Source organism: Podarcis cretensis (assembly GCF_951804945.1).
Source record: "Podarcis cretensis genome assembly, chromosome: 1".
NCBI classification, from domain to species: Eukaryota; Metazoa; Chordata; class Lepidosauria; order Squamata; family Lacertidae; genus Podarcis; species Podarcis cretensis.
This window is the reverse complement of record NC_137170.1, coordinates 28,655,241-28,672,708: the sequence shown is the minus strand read 5'-3', so window position 1 is coordinate 28,672,708 and position 17,468 is coordinate 28,655,241. Positions and strand designations below refer to the sequence as shown.

Here is a 17,468-nt window from a genome sequence, read left to right as displayed (position 1 = left end):
TCTAATGTTTTGTACTAGCTTGAGTCAGAGCTGTTTCACTGAAAATGTACTACTCAACTTTCCAGGAACGGGATTGCATTTAACTGTCATGTTCCCAAAGCTAGGCTATTATTTACCAAGCAAATATATGTGATCACACATTCAATCACATGACAGACACTGGTAAACAGTTGGATTAGTTTCCACCACAAATGGGAACATATAAAGAACATTCCTAAAATCTCTGTAATCTTCAGTTTCTTTCCTGCTTCCTTATCTCTGTTCAAATTTGCCATTTTCACCTAAGTAAAGGTTCAGCATGAGCTGAATGTTTCTCAGAATTCTATCAGCTGCCTTTGCACATTGCTAAATACACACTCAAAATTTAAGAGCCAGAAGGGTGCTTCTTGGTAGTACAAAGGACTCAGGTTTACAATACAAGGAACCAACCTGGCTACAGTTTGTTCGTTACTAACACTGGAAGTTTGCTACAGAGTAAATCAGTAATTTCAGCATTGGAGACCACCACAGTACCTCCTGCAGCAACACCACTTGTACTGCACGCATTTCATAGGCACTTTTTGTTCATTTGTATAAGCTTGCAAATATCAAGGGAAGTAGTATACAGAGCTGACCACAAGAACTATCAGTTCAATACAGGCAACAAAGGGATTTTAAAAAATAGGCAGACTGGACATCTTGGATAAATATCCTGAAAGATCACAGATTTCTATAAGGCAGTTTTTTAAAAATAAAATTGTCATAATTTAATTCACAAACAGATGGACTTATCTGTGTGTAGGGTATCCACATATCTCTTTTTTTTGGGGGGGTGCTATTTCACTTTCAAAATAGGAGCTGCAAAATGTTGCCATATGTTCTTGACCACCTTGAAGAGTGCCACTGCTCATGGGATAGAAGCCTTGTAGCACTGTTCAAGACAGTCAAGAGAGAGGGGGGCGGGTTCAGGAAAAGGGTCAAAAGGACGGAAGGCAAAATGAATAATTAAAGTAGGCGCTGCTTGCTGGAAAACTGGAGGGGGAGCAGGGAGAGATCTCACATAAAAAACCCTACAACTCACATGAGGGAGAGGAACAAATCTATATTAAACTGTCCTAAAAGCTTGCAAACTAATATCCAAACTAACACAAGGCCGGGGGTGTGTGGAGGGGGAGGAATAAAAAGAGTAGAATAAAAACATATTGATAGAAGTACAAAGTTTTTAATACTGAAACTTTCCTGCTCTGTAGCCTCCCCACTCTCATGTTCTCAAATCAGTAAAGTTTAAGTTTAACTAAAATGTATTAGGCTGTTATGAATTTGGAGGTGCCAGACCCACTCTAACACCTGGACCCAGCAAGTGTTAAAATATAAGCCAGACTGGCTTCCTGTGTTCAGGTCACTGCCTGGGTGAAGGGCCATTAAGAAAACTAAGGAAAGGTGAAGAGCCATTAAGAGAGGGGGCTCTGTCCCAGACAGAAAATGGATGGGGCCCCTCCTCCAGCTTGCAGATTGTGAAAAAGACAAAAGGCAGGGTTTAGAGTTGAAAGTGTGTGTAATGTACCTAGAAGTAAAGCTGAAGGCTGAAAAACCAGAGAGGTAGAGCATAATGTTTGATTTCTGTTTTGAATCCAAGGCTGAAGCTATGGGAGAAAATGAGCCTTTTGGGGTATTAATGCTGTGAACCCCTCCATCATAGGCTCAGGTTGCATATATGTGTAAATAAACCTTATATCATAAAGACATCACAGTCTCTGCTGTGCCTCATTTCCAAAAGGAAACTTGGACCCTGGGTGAGCTCCTGGAATGGAATCTCACACTGCTTGGAGATTTGGTTGCTGTGCAACAATATATATTTGAATTTCCCCCAACAACATTCCTCTTTGGAGGTGGAGGAGGGTCGTGCATTCCCCCTCTCATCCTACCTTTTCTCAAAACTGTACATTTCTCATTTCTACCAGGCTAGCACCCAGCATCTCCTCTTATGGAACACAGAGTTTCAGATTCCCAATCCCCAAGGGTAGTAAGAAACTATTTCCATTGAAGTAAAGGCTCTAACAAACAGGCAGTTAAGGAGTACTGGCATAAGGGTCAAACAATGTATGGGATTGTAGCACTAATTGTGTAAAAGACAGCTGAGAGACTGATACACTATTTCAGCAAAAAGAAGCTATGGGCAGTGAACTGCTCTATCAGCCAATTCTAGAGTCACTTTCTCTCTTCCATGCAGTTGTAATTGGGATTTTCTTTTAAATCCTGTCATGGGGACTTGTAAGACAGGTATACAGCCAGCCTGAGAAATGAGGTCTTAACACCTCAGAGTCTGTCTTTCAGGAAACAAGGAGATAAACCAAAAGAAAAGTGGGTGATTTTGCTTTCTGCAATTGTTTCATGCTTGTTCCCAACAGAGAGTATAATTTTGTGTGGGCTGCAATGTCATTCCCATATATGTGTCCGTTCCAGCTACATATAATTACAGTACGATCGTTTTGTTGGCACCATTTCTCTCAAAACTAATGTTACTACTTAAAAGTCTGAATATGTGTTCGTATAGAACAGATAGTTGCTTTGATGCAACAAATAACTGGCGCTGTCAGCCCCTGTAAGAAAACAGATTTACATGAAAAAGACACTTTTCTCGATGCCCTTCTCTGACTCTCCAGGAGGCATCAATTATTGCTTGGTGGAGGATGATCCTTGTACACAGAATTGCATGTGCCCCCCAGTACTACACTGGAGTCCTGCATTGGTCTAATTACCATGACCTTTTATTATCTATAATTCTCATAGAGCTATAGCAGCAATTCTCTCTAGGACTGCAAATGTGGTGAGTTGATCAGTCAAACAATGTCATCCAACTGATTAATTGACATTAGGTGACTGCATCATGTGACAGCAACTCTGCCCTGAAGAAATCAAGATATACCGGCACACGGAATGTAGGAATTAGGAGCTGAAACACTTATTATCAGAAAGTTTTTGTCTTCTTCACTTGGGGTTACAAGAACTATTCTTTGCTGAGGATGAATAGCCAAATCAAAGATTCTCCTGCATCTACAGTGGTACCTCAGTTTAAGAACAGTTTTATTTACAAACGATTCAGTTTACAAACTCTGCACAACAGGAAGTAGTGTCCTGGTTTGAGAACTTTACCTCAGTCTAAGAACGGAATCCGAATGGTGGAAGGGCACCAGCGGCGGGAGACGTCATTAGGGAAAGCACACCTCGGTTTAAGAACGGACTTCCGGAACAGATTAAGTTCGTAAACTGAGGTACCACTGTATATCATTTTCATTATGCACCAGTAGTGGACAACTGTTCCCCTAACCTCCAGTTGACTGTATCACTGTTGGCATCTCCTTCCCTTCTTGATACCATGTACCCCAGCCTTGAGCGTGCTAGGGTGGAACAGCATTGTGATGTTCTTCTCATTAACAAGCCCTAACAAAAGGAGCAGGAGAAAGAAGTGAAGTGCTTCCTGGCAGTGCTTAATTAAATTCTACAGTGGGATAGCTCCAGATGCAGTAACTCAGGGGGTCTCCATGAATTTGTCACTGGGGCCAACCAGATGCCTATGGGAAGACCAGATGAAGAATCTGAATACAATAGCACTCTCTCCACTTATTATTGCTTGGTATGTTGCAGGGTGGGGACGCAGGTGGCGCTGTGGGTTAAAGCCTCAGCGCCTAGGGCTTGCCGATCGAAAGGTCGGCGGTTCGAATCCCTGCGGCGGGGTGCGCTCCCGCTGCTCGGTCCCAGCGCCTGCCAACCTAGCAGTTCGAAAGCACCTCCGGGTGCAAGTAGATAAATAGGGACCGCTTACCAGCGGGAAGGTAAACAGCGTTTCCGTGTGCGGCTCTGGCTCTGGCTCTGGCCAGAGCAGCGATGTCACGCTGGCCACGTGACCCGGAAGTGTCTCCGGACAGCGCTGGCCCCTGGCCTCTTAAGTGAGATGGGCGCACAACCCCAGAGTCTGTCAAGACTGGCCCGTACGGGCAGGGGTACCTTTACCTTTACCTTATGTTGCAGGGTAACCAAGACTCTCTCTATGGGAGCTGGTGGGCTAGCTGCTTCACTCATGGACTGGTGTTTTGGTGGCCCTAGTCTTGGCTTTGCCTTTTGGTCTCGGAAAAGCTCTGCACTGAGGCCAAATAAGGAAAATCAACTTTTAATATTCTTAAGCTAGTTGCATTATTATTTCAATATGCTTCAAGCAGGAAATGCATGCTGGTTATATTGCTCAGGTGGCTATAGAACTAAAAATAAGTTTGTGTCAATTGCTGCTGAAACACATGTACCGTATTTTTCACTCTATAAGACACACCAGACCACAAGACACACCTAGTTTTTGGAGGAGGAAAACAAGAAAAAAAATATTCTGAATCACAGAAGCCAGAACAGCAAGAGGGATCGCTGCGCAGTGAAATCAGTAATCCCTCCTGCTGTTCTGGCTTCTGGGATAGCTGTGCAGCCTGCATTTGCTCCATAAGACGCACACACATTTCCCCTTACTTTTTAGGAGGGAAAAAGTGAGTCTTATAGAGCAAAAAATACGGTATTTAATTCAATTTAATTTGCGCACATTTTGCGGGGAAATGTTTGCATTTGCGGTTGCTAAAGAAATATAGTAACATTCAGGGACTTGACTTAGCAAAAAAGTCCAAGACTTTCTCCTAAAAATATTTTTCCCCTTCAGAAGTGCAAAGTTCATCCAAGATTTTCCACTAAAAAAAAAAAAAAGAAAGCTTCGGAATTATAGCACATAGAAAAAGCAGCTCCAAATGGTTCAAGGGGCATAAGCAGTAGTTATGCATCAAAATCAAAAGTGACTAACTTGAACTATAATCCATCCATTTTCTATTATAGCCTGGTTGTCTGGCCCTGCTAGCAGAGTTGCCATTGTGCCATGGCTTTGATGCTACACTGTAGTAGGGTTTTCCCAGCAGAAAAGTCAAATACAAAACAATAGGAGTAGAAACAAGATAGAATGTAACAGTGCATACCACTATGCTTGCAGGAACCATCGATCATGGAACAGTTTTCCACCCATCATGTTGCCACTAGCCAACAATCTCCTATATTATCCAAGGCACCAATAAAGGCAGATCAACAACAGAATGTCTCCATGACATCACTCTACCTAGTCTGCACCCTTCCCAGACAGAGACATTCAAAGCACATTTATTCAGCTAAGAAGAAAGCCACAAGCCCAAGAAGAATGGAAATTACAACAGCAAACTCTCTGTAGGCAACTCTGCCACAAGTTAACCAATCCAGTGTTCCTACTCTGCTACCTTGCCCCCCCTCTCCCCCCCCCACAAAAAACAACAACTGGTAGGCAGCAGCGACTCCCCTGTCAGAAAAGCACCTCCACCCCACCAAGGTGCTAGTTAATCAAACAGAAGAAAATAATCTTCACCTTAAATGGATGCTTGGGCACCTGGGTGAAACTGTGAGCTAAGGAACTGTGTCCTCTGAAGACACAGTTGAAACAGTTTGGGATGTAGAAAGATGAATCCTAATTCTCTCCTACTACTAGGAAGGAGGATACACAAAAATGTTTACAAAGATTAAAGATTTGCAATTTGTTTAGGGAGACAAATGAGCACAACAGGAAAACCTAGGTAACTGTGAACTTAATTTGGTTTATGCAAGAGCAAGCATGTAGCAACCAAGAGAACAAAACAAAACCCTCCAAAACTCCATAAACAGAGAGTAAATGTTTATTCACATTTCTGCCTAACATATCCTCATTCAAGGGAAATAATGGGGGAAACATATCACTGGTCTATCAGAAAGAAGGAAGGAAGGAAGGAAGGAAGGAAGGAAGGAAGGAAGGAAGGAAAGAAAGAAAGAAAGAAAGAAAGAAAGAAAGAAAGAAAGTTGGGATGGGAGGAATGGGGAATGGACTATGAAAGGGAAACAGGATTTTTCAGAAGAAATTAAAATTTGAATATTGGCTCTGATTTCAGTAGAAATCAGGACTAGCAAGTCACAACTGATTTTTTAAAAGAAAGGCCTTAAATGCTGTTCACATATCCAGCTGGGCAGGCGTTTGAGATTTATAGGCAGTTTTCACAATTCCCATTTGTCCAAATTAAAAGCAGCAGGCATTTAATCCAAAGAGAGATACATAAAAATCTGACCTTGAAGTATAGCAGCTTCCCAATTATGGAGAGTTATACAGCTTTATTTAACTTTGAATATGTTAATTAAGTTTCTGTGCTACTTGCCAGATCTAAACCAATGCATCTGTAGTAATGGAAAGAAAACACACCAAATTAATTGAGGCTGCTTTTGTTAAAAAAATAATCTTTATAAAGAAAAACAAATGCGCTCTCAACCATTTTTCTAAGAATTGGGATTATGTTCCCAAAGCTATAATTAAAACATTCAGGATATGCTTTCTCGGGATTGACACTGGCAGCGAAGGGGGGGAAATTGGTACCAGACAAAGCATTGGAACTTACAGTTCCCATATTGTAAGGCAAAATATTTAATCAAGCTTTTCCATTACAAAAGGATGTTAAGAATATAAAAAAGCATGGCCATTGATAATGTATTAAAGCATGCAGCTATAACTGAAAGATGACCAAAAGATGTCTGACAAATGGCTGGCTAGCAGGAAATGAGAAGCAGTAGCACCATACTTTAAAGTCTGTATGATATAAATATATTGGGTTTTTCCTTGCCTTTACATTTGTCTTTCATCTTTAATCCTCCTAGTTTCACTTAGGCTGACTTGGGAGTTTTGCACATTACTTGCTTTTCGGTTCTGTTAACATGCCACAGTCCACTGTCAGTGATCTGAAACTATTGCTTTACACTTACAGAGCAATCCTAAGCACAATCCTAAGTCCCACTGAGCTCAGCAAGGTTTACTCCCTAGTAGGTGTGTTTTAGGCTGCAGCCTTAATTTTCCATGAAACATACTACATTGTCATTAAAATACACTTAATAAGCATTTTATTAACAAGAGTACTATACAATATTCACCTTTAGATATTACATGCAACCTTCTTATCTTATGTATATGATTAATTTCAAAAGAGAACAGCATAAAGTGGACCATCCATTATTTTCTTTATGTAGTAGGACAATATTGACTCCCTATTTCTTCAAAATGAGAGGGTGCTGACCTTTTTGGAAAACATTTCCACAAGCAGTTAAAACATTGCCCAGGTAGACAATTCTATACTTCAGCATACATAAATATGATGCCTACATGGTAAAAATACAAAAATGTGAAATAGGATGAAAACAGTAAGTCATGTCAATGTTATTCAAATTCTTGTTTTCACCAAGGTGTTTTTATTTACTAGCAGAAAGTTAGCATCCATGCTGATTATATTCATGCACTTTGCTAAAAGAAGCTAAAAACTAGGCAAACCATTTACCTTCACCATTAGTATGCCATGTGTATAAGATAAACATTAAAAATAAATACAGTATAAGGGAAAGAAAGAAAAATATCAAAATAAATTTATCAGACAGCTCACTTTTAATTTTTCACAGAAGCATTCATACTTGCCTTTAAACAAAATAGCAAAAAAAAAAAGCACCCCACCCCACAACCCAGAAAATAATAAGGAATTAAGCAAAATGTACCCGGAACTGACATCTCTGCTTGTCCACTGCAATAAGACACTAAATGGAAGTTTGCAAATAGTTTGGTTGATTTCCACACCACTAGTACTTTGTGGACACAAGTTTAATTTGGCAAAGTTTACAACACACAGCAGCCAAAAATCCCAAATAAATTTCCATCTACACACTTAAAGAGCAAGCTCAACTATCCTAACAAGATAAAAAAAGTTCAAAATATAATTTTTCATCAAACACATGAAACATTTTCCCCAATCTATCATTATAATTAGAAAAGTTCCTATCTTGATGTCAATATTTGTGATTATTCCCAGGGAGGTTCGACTGGTGCCTTCATTATACACTTTTGGTGCCTGGCAAAAATGCTCCTCTTCAACCAGGCCTTTGGCTGATTAATACAATGGTACCTCGGGTTACAGACGCTTCAGGTTACATACTCCGCTAACCCAGAAATAGTGCTTCAGGTTAAGAACTTTGCTTCAGGATGAGAACAGAAATTGTGCTCCGGCGGCGCAGCAGCAGCAGGAGGCCCCATTAGCTAAAGTGGTGCTTCAGGTTAAGAACAGTTTCAAGTTAAGAACGGACCTCTGGAACGAAGTACTTAACCCAAGGTACCACTGTACCTGGGTATAACCTTCCAGGAAAATGGCTCGTGATCACGGTGCGATGCAACATCTCCACAGAGTTTAAGACTTGATTTGAAACCGGGTATGAGGCTCCTTAACAAATCATAGATAAAGCTAACCATGGTTAGTTAGCATTACCCTAAGAACAGACATGTCACCACATCACAATTAACTCTAAAGAGACAATTGGGAGGGGTGGCTAACACCCCAGAGGACAGGATCACACTTCAAAACGACCTTGACAGATTAGAGAACTGGGCCAAAACAAACAAGATGAATTTTAATAGGGAAAAATGTAAAGTATTGCACTTGGGCAAGAAAAATGAGAGGCACAAATACAAGATGGGTGACACCTGGCTTGAGAGCAGTACATGTGAAAAGGATCTAGGAGTCTTGGTTGACCACAAACTTGACATGAGCCAACAGTGTGACGCGGCAGCTAAAAAAGCCAATGCAATTCTGGGCTGCATCAATAGAAGTATAGCATCTAGATCAAGGGAAGTAATAGTGCCACTGTATTCTGCTCTGGTCAGACCTCACCTGGAGTACTGTGTCCAGTTCTGGGCACCACAGTTCAAGAAGGACACTGACAAACTGGAACGTGTCCAGAGGAGGGCAACCAAAATGGTCAAAGGCCTGGAAATGATGCCTTATGAAGAACGGCTAAGGGAGCTGGGCATGTTTAGCCTGGAGAAGAGGAGGTTAAGGGGTGATATGATAGCCATGTTCAAATATATAAAAGGATGTCACATAGAGGAGGGAGAAAGGTTGTTTTCTGCTGCTCCAGAGAAGCGGACACGGAGCAATGGTTCCAAACTACAAGAAAAAAGATTCCACCTAAACATTAGGAAGAAGTTCCTGACAGTAAGAGCTGTTCGACAGTGTGGTGGAGTCTCCTTCTTTGGAGGTCTTTAAGCAGAGGCTTGACAACCATATGTCAGGAGTGCTCTGATGGTGTTTCCTGCTTGGCAGGGGGTTGGACTCGATGGCCCTTGTGGTCTCTTCCAACTCTATGATTCTATGATTCTATGATTCTAATTTGTGCAGGGCTGAGGAGGAAGGAAAATGCAAGCCTACAAGACGCTCCCGATAAAACAATCGTGGCTAAGAGAGTGTGAAGGAATGGAATGTTCTCAGCCTTTTTTGTATTATGGGGAGTTGCAGAACTGCAGCTTTCTGTTTTAGAGGCTGTTCTCACCGGGAGGTTCAGAAGGTCAAACAGGAGATTTAAACGTGCAGCCCAGCAAACTGAAGCCTAAAGGGGAAACAAAACCAAAGATCTAAAAGGGAGAAGGAAGAAACACAACCAATTTGTGGAATTCAGAAACCGAAATGGAACTCTAGTGCCCTGCTTACTGGGTAAGAGGTTGAGAGGGGGAGTAGAAATAATGCATGTAAATACAGATGTTAGAGTCAGAGATGAGGAAGAACAAGTTGAAATCAGAAGGGGGGGGGGGGAGCCAAGAATGAAAGGGCTGCAGTCAGGTCCACTTTTAGGTTTGATGAGGTCCTAAGCTATTGAAGGTAATGGGGCCCTTTATATGTCCAGCTGTCCTTTGTCAACAACAAATTGTCGCTGGTTTTTTTGTGTGTGTTGAATATATGCTATATGGCAATTTATGGACCTAATATGTATCTAAAGTCATTGGCACATAGCAAAATATGTATTTTATCAAAGCAATTGTTGAACTGAAATACAATTAAGAAGAAGTATATTAACAGTGAAATACAATTAAGAAGAAGTACATTAATAGTGAATTAATTATTAATACATACTGTTGCTGTATGTAGGGTTTTTTTTTTTATCTTATGTTTTGGAAATGTACACCCAGTTTTTTTCCTCCTTTAAATTTTTTGGGGGGCCCCAAGAGAGTGGGGCCCAAAGCTATAGCTTGTTTACCTTATATGTAAATCCATCACTGGCTGCAGTGGATCCAAAAGCTGAACGAGGAGAAATGGAAAACATCTAGATTAGATTTAAATGAATGTGGGGGTTTTTTCCTGCTATTTTTCATTTGCTTTTATGGTTAACTGTTCAAACTGCCTTATTTATTTATTTATGTATTTATTTATTTATTTATTTATTTTCATCTTAAAAAATAACTTTATAAAAAACTAATTAGTAAACTGCTGTCCTATACAACTTTATAGTAAAAGCTAATCGTTTTGGTTTAACCTTTGCAGGAGGCCTAGTTAAATACCCACACTATCCAGTACAGAAAGTCTGGATCAGCATGTAAAGTTCCAGAAGTTAAAGGGCCTCCTTAGTGGAGGCAGCCAGAGAATAATGATATCCACTTGCTGGCAGTGGTGATTAGCTGGTTTGAATCTCTCCCCTCCTTCTCTACAGCCCCTGCGGTCACAGAGATCATGAGATGATACATTTGCACTAGACAATAGAAACGTTTCTGATCTTAAATTCTGATATTTGATTATACCAACTACGTCAAAAGGATTTCCAGATGTGAAACACAATATTGGAAATGCAAACAAAAACAACACAACCATCTCTGCACTATGAATGCAAAACCAGCAGGCTGGAGAACAAGCACATCAATTAAAAATCAATTCTCTCCCGTTTTTTATTCTGCAATAGCAGTGTTCACACATGTGCAGGAATAGTGCCAGAGAAGCTCAAAGGCATATTTCACGATGTGCAAAAACGCTTTTGGGTCTAAATCAAGAAACCTCAAAGGGGTTTCTAAGAAATTGTTAAGAGACACATTTCAGCTATAATGGCAACTTCCAACACTTCCTTGAGATGTTTATGAAGTGTTTCTTACACAAGCGCATAGATAAAATGCTAAGTCTGAACTACCCCTTCCTAAAATAAATAGAACACTGGTAGAAATTTAGCATCGTCATCAGAGGCTTCTCTTTAAAAATGTGCGTAAGCACATAAAGCTGTATTATACCAAGGCAGGCCATTGGTTTACCCAGCTCAAACCTTTTCTCAAGCTTGTTTTCTCCAACCAGCAATGGGTGCCATCTTACATAAGAGCTTCATGCATAGACACAGATTCAGAGACCTAATTGACGCATTCTCCCAGCCCCTTTTATGAAGAAAATAATAATCCCCATACCCTAAATTAAGACACACACAAACCACAGAACACCTGGGATAATATCAAAAGAATAAATAAGATATCATATCTGGTTCCCACCAGGGCAGTAGAGAGATGATTCTACTATTCCGCAGTTCAAAAGAATCCTCTAGATTACTGCATTCAACATAAAACTGAAAAGGCCTTTTTAGTTTGGAGAAAAGACAAGTGAGAGATTAATAATAATAATAATAGTAATAATATTTTATTTATACCCCGCCCTCCCTGGTTCAAAAACTGGGCTCAGGGCGGCTAACAACCAATTTAAAACTCTTTAAAACACTTAATTATAAAAGCAGCATAAAATATAGTATAAAAACATGAATAACAATAAAATTCAAAAATCAATTAAATAATCCCCATGGCTAGCTGGCTGAATTGGTCCTACTTGGGCCAGCGAGGAGGTCAGGGGAGAATTAGCTGTGGGGTCTCAGCGTGGGTGATCTTCATAAAAGGGGAGGGGGAGGGAAGAGAAGGGAAATAAAAGATCAGGCTGAATTCAAATTAAAGGCCAGGCAGAATAGCTCTGTCTTACAGGTCTGACGGAAGGAGGTTAAATCCTGAAGGGCCCTAGTCTCATGGGACAGAGCATTCCACCAGGTAGGAGCCATCACTGAAAAGGCCCTGGCCCTGGTGGAGGATAGTCTGACTTCCTTAGGGCCTGGGGCCTCTAAACTATGATTATTCATGGACCTTAAGGTCCTCTGCAGGACATACCAGGAGAAGCAGCCCCATAGATACAAGGGCCCTAAGCTACAAATGATGATGTGACAGAAGTTTATAACATGGAGAAAGTGGATACAGAAAGGCTTTTCTCCAACTCTCAACACTAGAACTCGGGGACATCCAGTGAAGCAAAATGTCAAAAGGTTCAGGACAGATAAAAGGAAGTGCTTCTTCATGTAGCACAAAATTAAACTATGGAATTCGTTCCCATGGCAGGCAGTGATGGCCGCCAACCTGGATGGCTTTAAAACAAGATTAGACAAATTCATGGAGAAGTTGGCCACCAGTGGCTACTAGCCATGATGGCTATGTTCTGCCTCCACGGTTGGAGGCTGTAATGCAGGGGTCAGTAAACTTTTTCAGAGGGGCGCCAGTCCACTGTCCCTCAGACCTTGTGGGGGGCTGGACTATATTTTGAAGGGGGGGAAATGAATGGATTCCTATGCCCCACAAATAACCCAGAGATGCATTTTAAATAAAAGGACACATTCTACTCATGTAAAAACACCAAGCAGGCCCCACAAATAACCCAGAGATGCATTTTAAATAAAAGGACACGTTACCCATGCTACTCATGTAAAAACACGCTGATTCCCAGACCGTCTGCGGGCCGGATTTAGAAGGCGATTGGGCCGGATCTGTCCCCCAGGCCTTAGTTTGCCTACCATGCTGTAATGTTTCTGAATACCAGCTGCTGGAAACCACAGAAGGAGAGAGTGTTATTCTCTATCTACTTCCGCTTGTGGGATTCCTACAGGCATCTGGTTGGCCACTGTGAGAACAAGATGCTGGACTAGATGGAGCATTGGCCTGAGCTAGCAGGCTCCTATGTTCGGCATCTTATTTACTGCTACACAGTACAGTGGTACCTCGGGTTACATACTGTCAGGGGTTCAGGAGCAGAGGCACAGGGGAGAGAGGAAGCAGAGAGCGAAGGGGAACAATCCGAGGGCAGCGTAGGAGAGTATGACAGTGGACCGAGAGATTCCATGAGCTTCTCCAGCGATTCGGAAGATTCCCAGAAGGGGGCACCGATGGCCAGGGCAAGGGGGGTCCCGGGAGGGAAGCACCAGAAGCAAGGGGCCAGCGGCGACTCCCAAAGCAGCAGCTGGAGATCGGGACCAGCTTCCCCACCAGAGCGTAGTGGGGGGGAAGAGTCACATGTGTCAGGGCCGGCTTCCCCTCCAGTGGGGAGAGAAGATGAGTCAGGACTGACCACACCCCTATCGCTGAGTGAGGGAACGGGGGGGAAGTCAGATCCAGCTAGCCCCCCCCCCGAAGGGGGAAGCAGTGACAGGAGCAGTGTAACGGTCAGGAGGAAGGTTGCCGGCTGGGCGAATTATAACTTTTCCATTTTGATGGGAACCTGCAGCAGTATCCTAACTTCAGGGCAGACATAGTTTTCGTGCTCAATTTGCTTCGGAAAGACTTTAGAGATGAGGAGGGAAAAGTGGGGTTCATAATAACTCATCTGCATGGGGAAGCTAAATCGTGGCTGCGCAATTTATGGCGTGAAAATGACCCCGCCCTCAAAGACTCCATAGCTTTTATCAAGGCTATGGACGCTTGTTTTAAATCAACGGTTGATGTGGATGTGGCCAGAAGGGAAATGCATGGTTTGAAGCAGGGGAAAGCCATTGTGAGACAATATCACGCCCGCTTTTTTGCGTTGGTAAATGCGCTGGGCTGGGAGAAAGACTCAGCTGCCGTCAGAGACCTGTTCTGGGAGGGGCTGAATGGGGCTGTGAAGGATGAAATTGCGAGGGGGGAGAGACCCAACAGCACTACGGAAGTCGTCCAAAGAGCGCTGGCGATAGGGGTGCGTCTGGAAGAACGCCCTTGGAGCAAGGATGACGGACGTTTGGGACGCACACCAGCCAGATCAACTCCTTTCCTACCCAGAGAGACAGCGCGCGCCCAGTCCACGCCTCCACTGGGAGGGGGAGAAGAGCCGATGGAGATAGGTGGTGCCAGGGCTCAGACAGCAACCAGAGCCCAAACACCAGGAGCAGTCAAGGCGAAGCCTCCTAGAGGGAGCAGGAAGTGTTACATCTGCGACAGTGCACAGCACATGGCCAAAGAGTGTCCCCAGAGGCTCCAAAAGCACACTGCAGCCTCAGCAACAGTAAAAGAAGCAGTTCAGCAGGGGGGAGAGCTGCAGGGAAACGACGAAGCCTGGCTGGAGGCAGAGGCACTGGGGCCCAGCCAGGCGAGTCAGTGAAGCAGTCCCCAGAGATTTTACAGCCCACAGACCCACTCCCGCCCAAACCGGTGGTGCAACTCACTGCATCGCTCCAGCTACCCAATGGACTCACTTTGGAAGTCCCCATTACCATTGACTCTGGCAGTAATGCAGACTTTATAGGAGTGGATTTCATCAAGCAACATCGCATAGCGCTCCTGCCAGCCACGATGCCCCTGAAAGTCGTCACGGTCAATGGCAGAGAATTGCTGGGAGGACAGGTGGTACAGCAAACGCCGCCAATGGTGATGCGAATTGGAAATCACCGGGAAGTCATCAGCTTCAATGTCACCCACCTGTCAGACACGCCCATAGTATTGGGCATGAGTTGGCTGCACAGGCATAGCCCTGTTGGGATTCAGAACTTACAGGGTTAAGTTGTTCTGAGTAGTGCCTCCCATTCTGACGTGTGGAAGGAGGGAGGAGCTCTACTTGTTGTTCTCTCTTTGTCTCTGAGAGAGACGGACGCCATGAATGCTAGCAGTCCAGGAGAATCTGAGAAATGCTGAGCTGTAAATATTTTGCTGCAATAAAGAACTGTTAATTTGGACACACAGGTGCTTGGTGTGTTTGGATCTGAAGCAGACTGCAACGGTTTTTGTTCCGCTGTGTTTTTACTCTGCAAGGCGAAACCGGAGAGCAGAAGGTCTGCGCAGCTTGGCTAAGAAGTGTGCCGGACCGCATTATACTGGGGCTAATTGGGGCTATAAAGCAATTAGCTAGCCAGTGCCAATTAAGATCTTATCACAGGTTATGGAGACCTAATTACCGCTTATAAAACTGTTGCTGTAAGTCTGCCGGTGTCCTTTGAAGTCAGCTTGAACAGCTGGGAAGCCGCTACCGAAGCGGAGGTTTGCGTTCTGTGTTTTGCCTGCTGCTAAGAGGCAAGTGATGCTGAGAGCTGAGAGCTGAGAAAGCAGCTGAAACATCGGGTGCCGGAGAGCTGACTGGTTTTACGTGAGTAGCAGCTGGGGCCCCGGGGAAGAGGAGAGAATGGCAGACAGCCAGGTCCTTGAGGACGTTCCGCTTAAAAAGCTCACTTTAAGAAGTTGGGCAACCTGGTCCAGAAGAGTAAGGGGTTGGTTTCTGGTTACTGGGCTTTGGGATGTAAGCCAGAAAGAGCCACTTCCCCTGAATACAGGTCCTGAAGGGACAGACATTGCAGGCTTTGAGGCTGCGTTGCCTGAAGATAGCCAGCAGAGAATGCAAAGAGAGCTTGCTATGCTAAAAGCATGTGTACACGCATCACTTTTGCCCAGTTTGGAGGGCGTAAAGTCAGCAAGGGCTGCCTGGGAGGTGCTGAGAAGTTTGTGTGAAACTTCAGCAGGAGGCCAGGGCCCTGGAGAAGTCATGAAGAGCCAAGAAATGGCTGAAGCCCCAGTCCCTGAGGTGCAAGTCGGGGGGGCTGAGAGTTCCAAAGGCAAGTTTCAAAAGTTTTCCACTGTGAGTGCTGAAGTGAAACGCAGTTTCAGCGAGGGCAGGGCTGGCACAGAGTGCTCTTCCGGAAGAAGGGGGGCCAGGCCAGCTGAAAGAAGCCCAGGGCAGTGTTTTTCCACTGGTGATCGTCGTTGTCCTCAGCCAAAGTCTGGAAGGCGGCAGAGAGCTAGACGCTTCAAGGTCGGCCACCTGGACAAAGTGAAGATAAGGCCTAAAGAGTCGCGTGGGAACGCAGAGGCCAGTCCGGTCTCCAAGGCAACGGAGGAGGCTACTTCTACGGTAGCTGCCAAGGTCCTGAGCAAGGGGGAGTTGGTTGCCAAGACAACCAGAGAGAACAGCTGCAGAAGCCCAAAGAGAGGGGGCAGCGAGACGTTTGTTGCTATGGCGTTGTTTGAGGACAGCTCTGAGAGAGACACTGACTTACGCTTTCTAATCGACTCAGGAGCTAACTGCAACCTGATTCCAGAGACCCCTGCAGTCGAGATGTGGAATTGCAAGGCAATTCCGGCTGGGAAAACTGTTCAGTTTGCAAATGGGGAAAAGAAAAATGTGACTAACATTGCAAATGTATTTTTTTCTGTTTTGCAGGAGCAGATGAAAGTTTGCATTGTGCCAGGAATGCAACACTGTATTTTATCTGTGCCTTATTTGTTGAAAAAGGGGTTTAAGGTTTGCTTTGAACATGGTTTTTGTACAATCTCCAAAGGAGGGAAGCAACTGGTTAGAGTTGCAAAGGGGCAGAATGATCTCTTCATTCTTAAAACGTCTCTGGAGGGTGAGGGGAAGGTTGAGAAAGCACAAGCCCTGCGTGCTACAGTTCCCGCTCATGTTTCATGTTCTTGTGCGTGGCATAAGAAGACAGCACATGCTTGTCTTGAAGAACTACAGGTGCTACCTGAGGTTAGCAAAGGCTGTAAAATTGAGGAATGTGCAAGAGTCCTAGATTGTCAGGCTTGCAGACAGGCGAAGGTAAGAGGGTGCAGTTACCCCAGGGTGGAGAGGGTAACCACAAAACCTTTTGATCTTGTGCACATAGATCTGTTGGGTCCCATGAAGGAACCAAGTCTGGGAGGGGCCAGGTTTCTGCTGACGCTGCAGGATGATTTTTCGCAGAACACCTGGACACATGGTCTCAAATCCAAGGAAGATGCAGCACAGCTGATTAGACGTTGGATTGAGGAGGTGGAACTAAGGTTCTCCACGAAAGTGCAGGCAATTGCTAGTAACAGAGGTTCACAGTTTACTGGGTCTGCTTTGCAGAAGTTCTTTCACAAGAAAGGGATAAGTCACACAGTGACTTCTCCTCAACAGAGGGGGGTGGCAGAGCTAAGAAGTGAGCTCTGGTTAAGGCTGCACAGGTGATGCTGTCAGATTCTGGGTTATCTCCAAGGTTTTGGATGGAGTCAGTTAAATATGTGAGCTTCACCTGGAATCGGTCCTACAATTCAGTGGTAGGAGACACACCGTTTTTCATGCTTCACGGGAGGAAACCTCAGGTTCACTTCCTCCGTGCGTTTGGATCAACGGCCTCGGTGCCGGTGCCTGAAGCTTTGCGAGGGCCAGGTGAACCCAAGTTCCAGAAAATGATCTTCTGTGGGTATGAGCCAGCGGCTCGTGCATGGAGATTTGCATACCCGTCAGGTGATCAGAGTAAGCTGCTGATCAGTAAACACGCTGAGTTCTATAAGCAGGAGGAAAGGTCAAAGACCCCTGCCAGACATGATATTCTTTCAGAATGTCTTTCTGATT

General features: G+C 44.0%; 1 protein-coding gene and 1 long non-coding RNA gene across 7 annotated transcripts in view; one reads left to right on the top strand and one right to left on the bottom strand.

The window, feature by feature from the left end:
- The window catches only part of CEP128 (centrosomal protein 128), a 199,907-nt gene that overhangs the window by 68,663 nt on the left and 113,776 nt on the right, over nt 1-17,468 (bottom strand). The window lies entirely within an intron of this gene.
- Nucleotides 9,284-17,468, top strand: part of LOC307223160 — a 38,975-nt gene continuing 30,790 nt past the window's right edge. Inside the window, exon 1 of the long non-coding RNA XR_013842004.1 lies at nt 9,284-9,569. This is a non-coding gene — a long non-coding RNA (uncharacterized lncRNA). The remainder of the gene's footprint in view (nt 9,570-17,468) is intronic.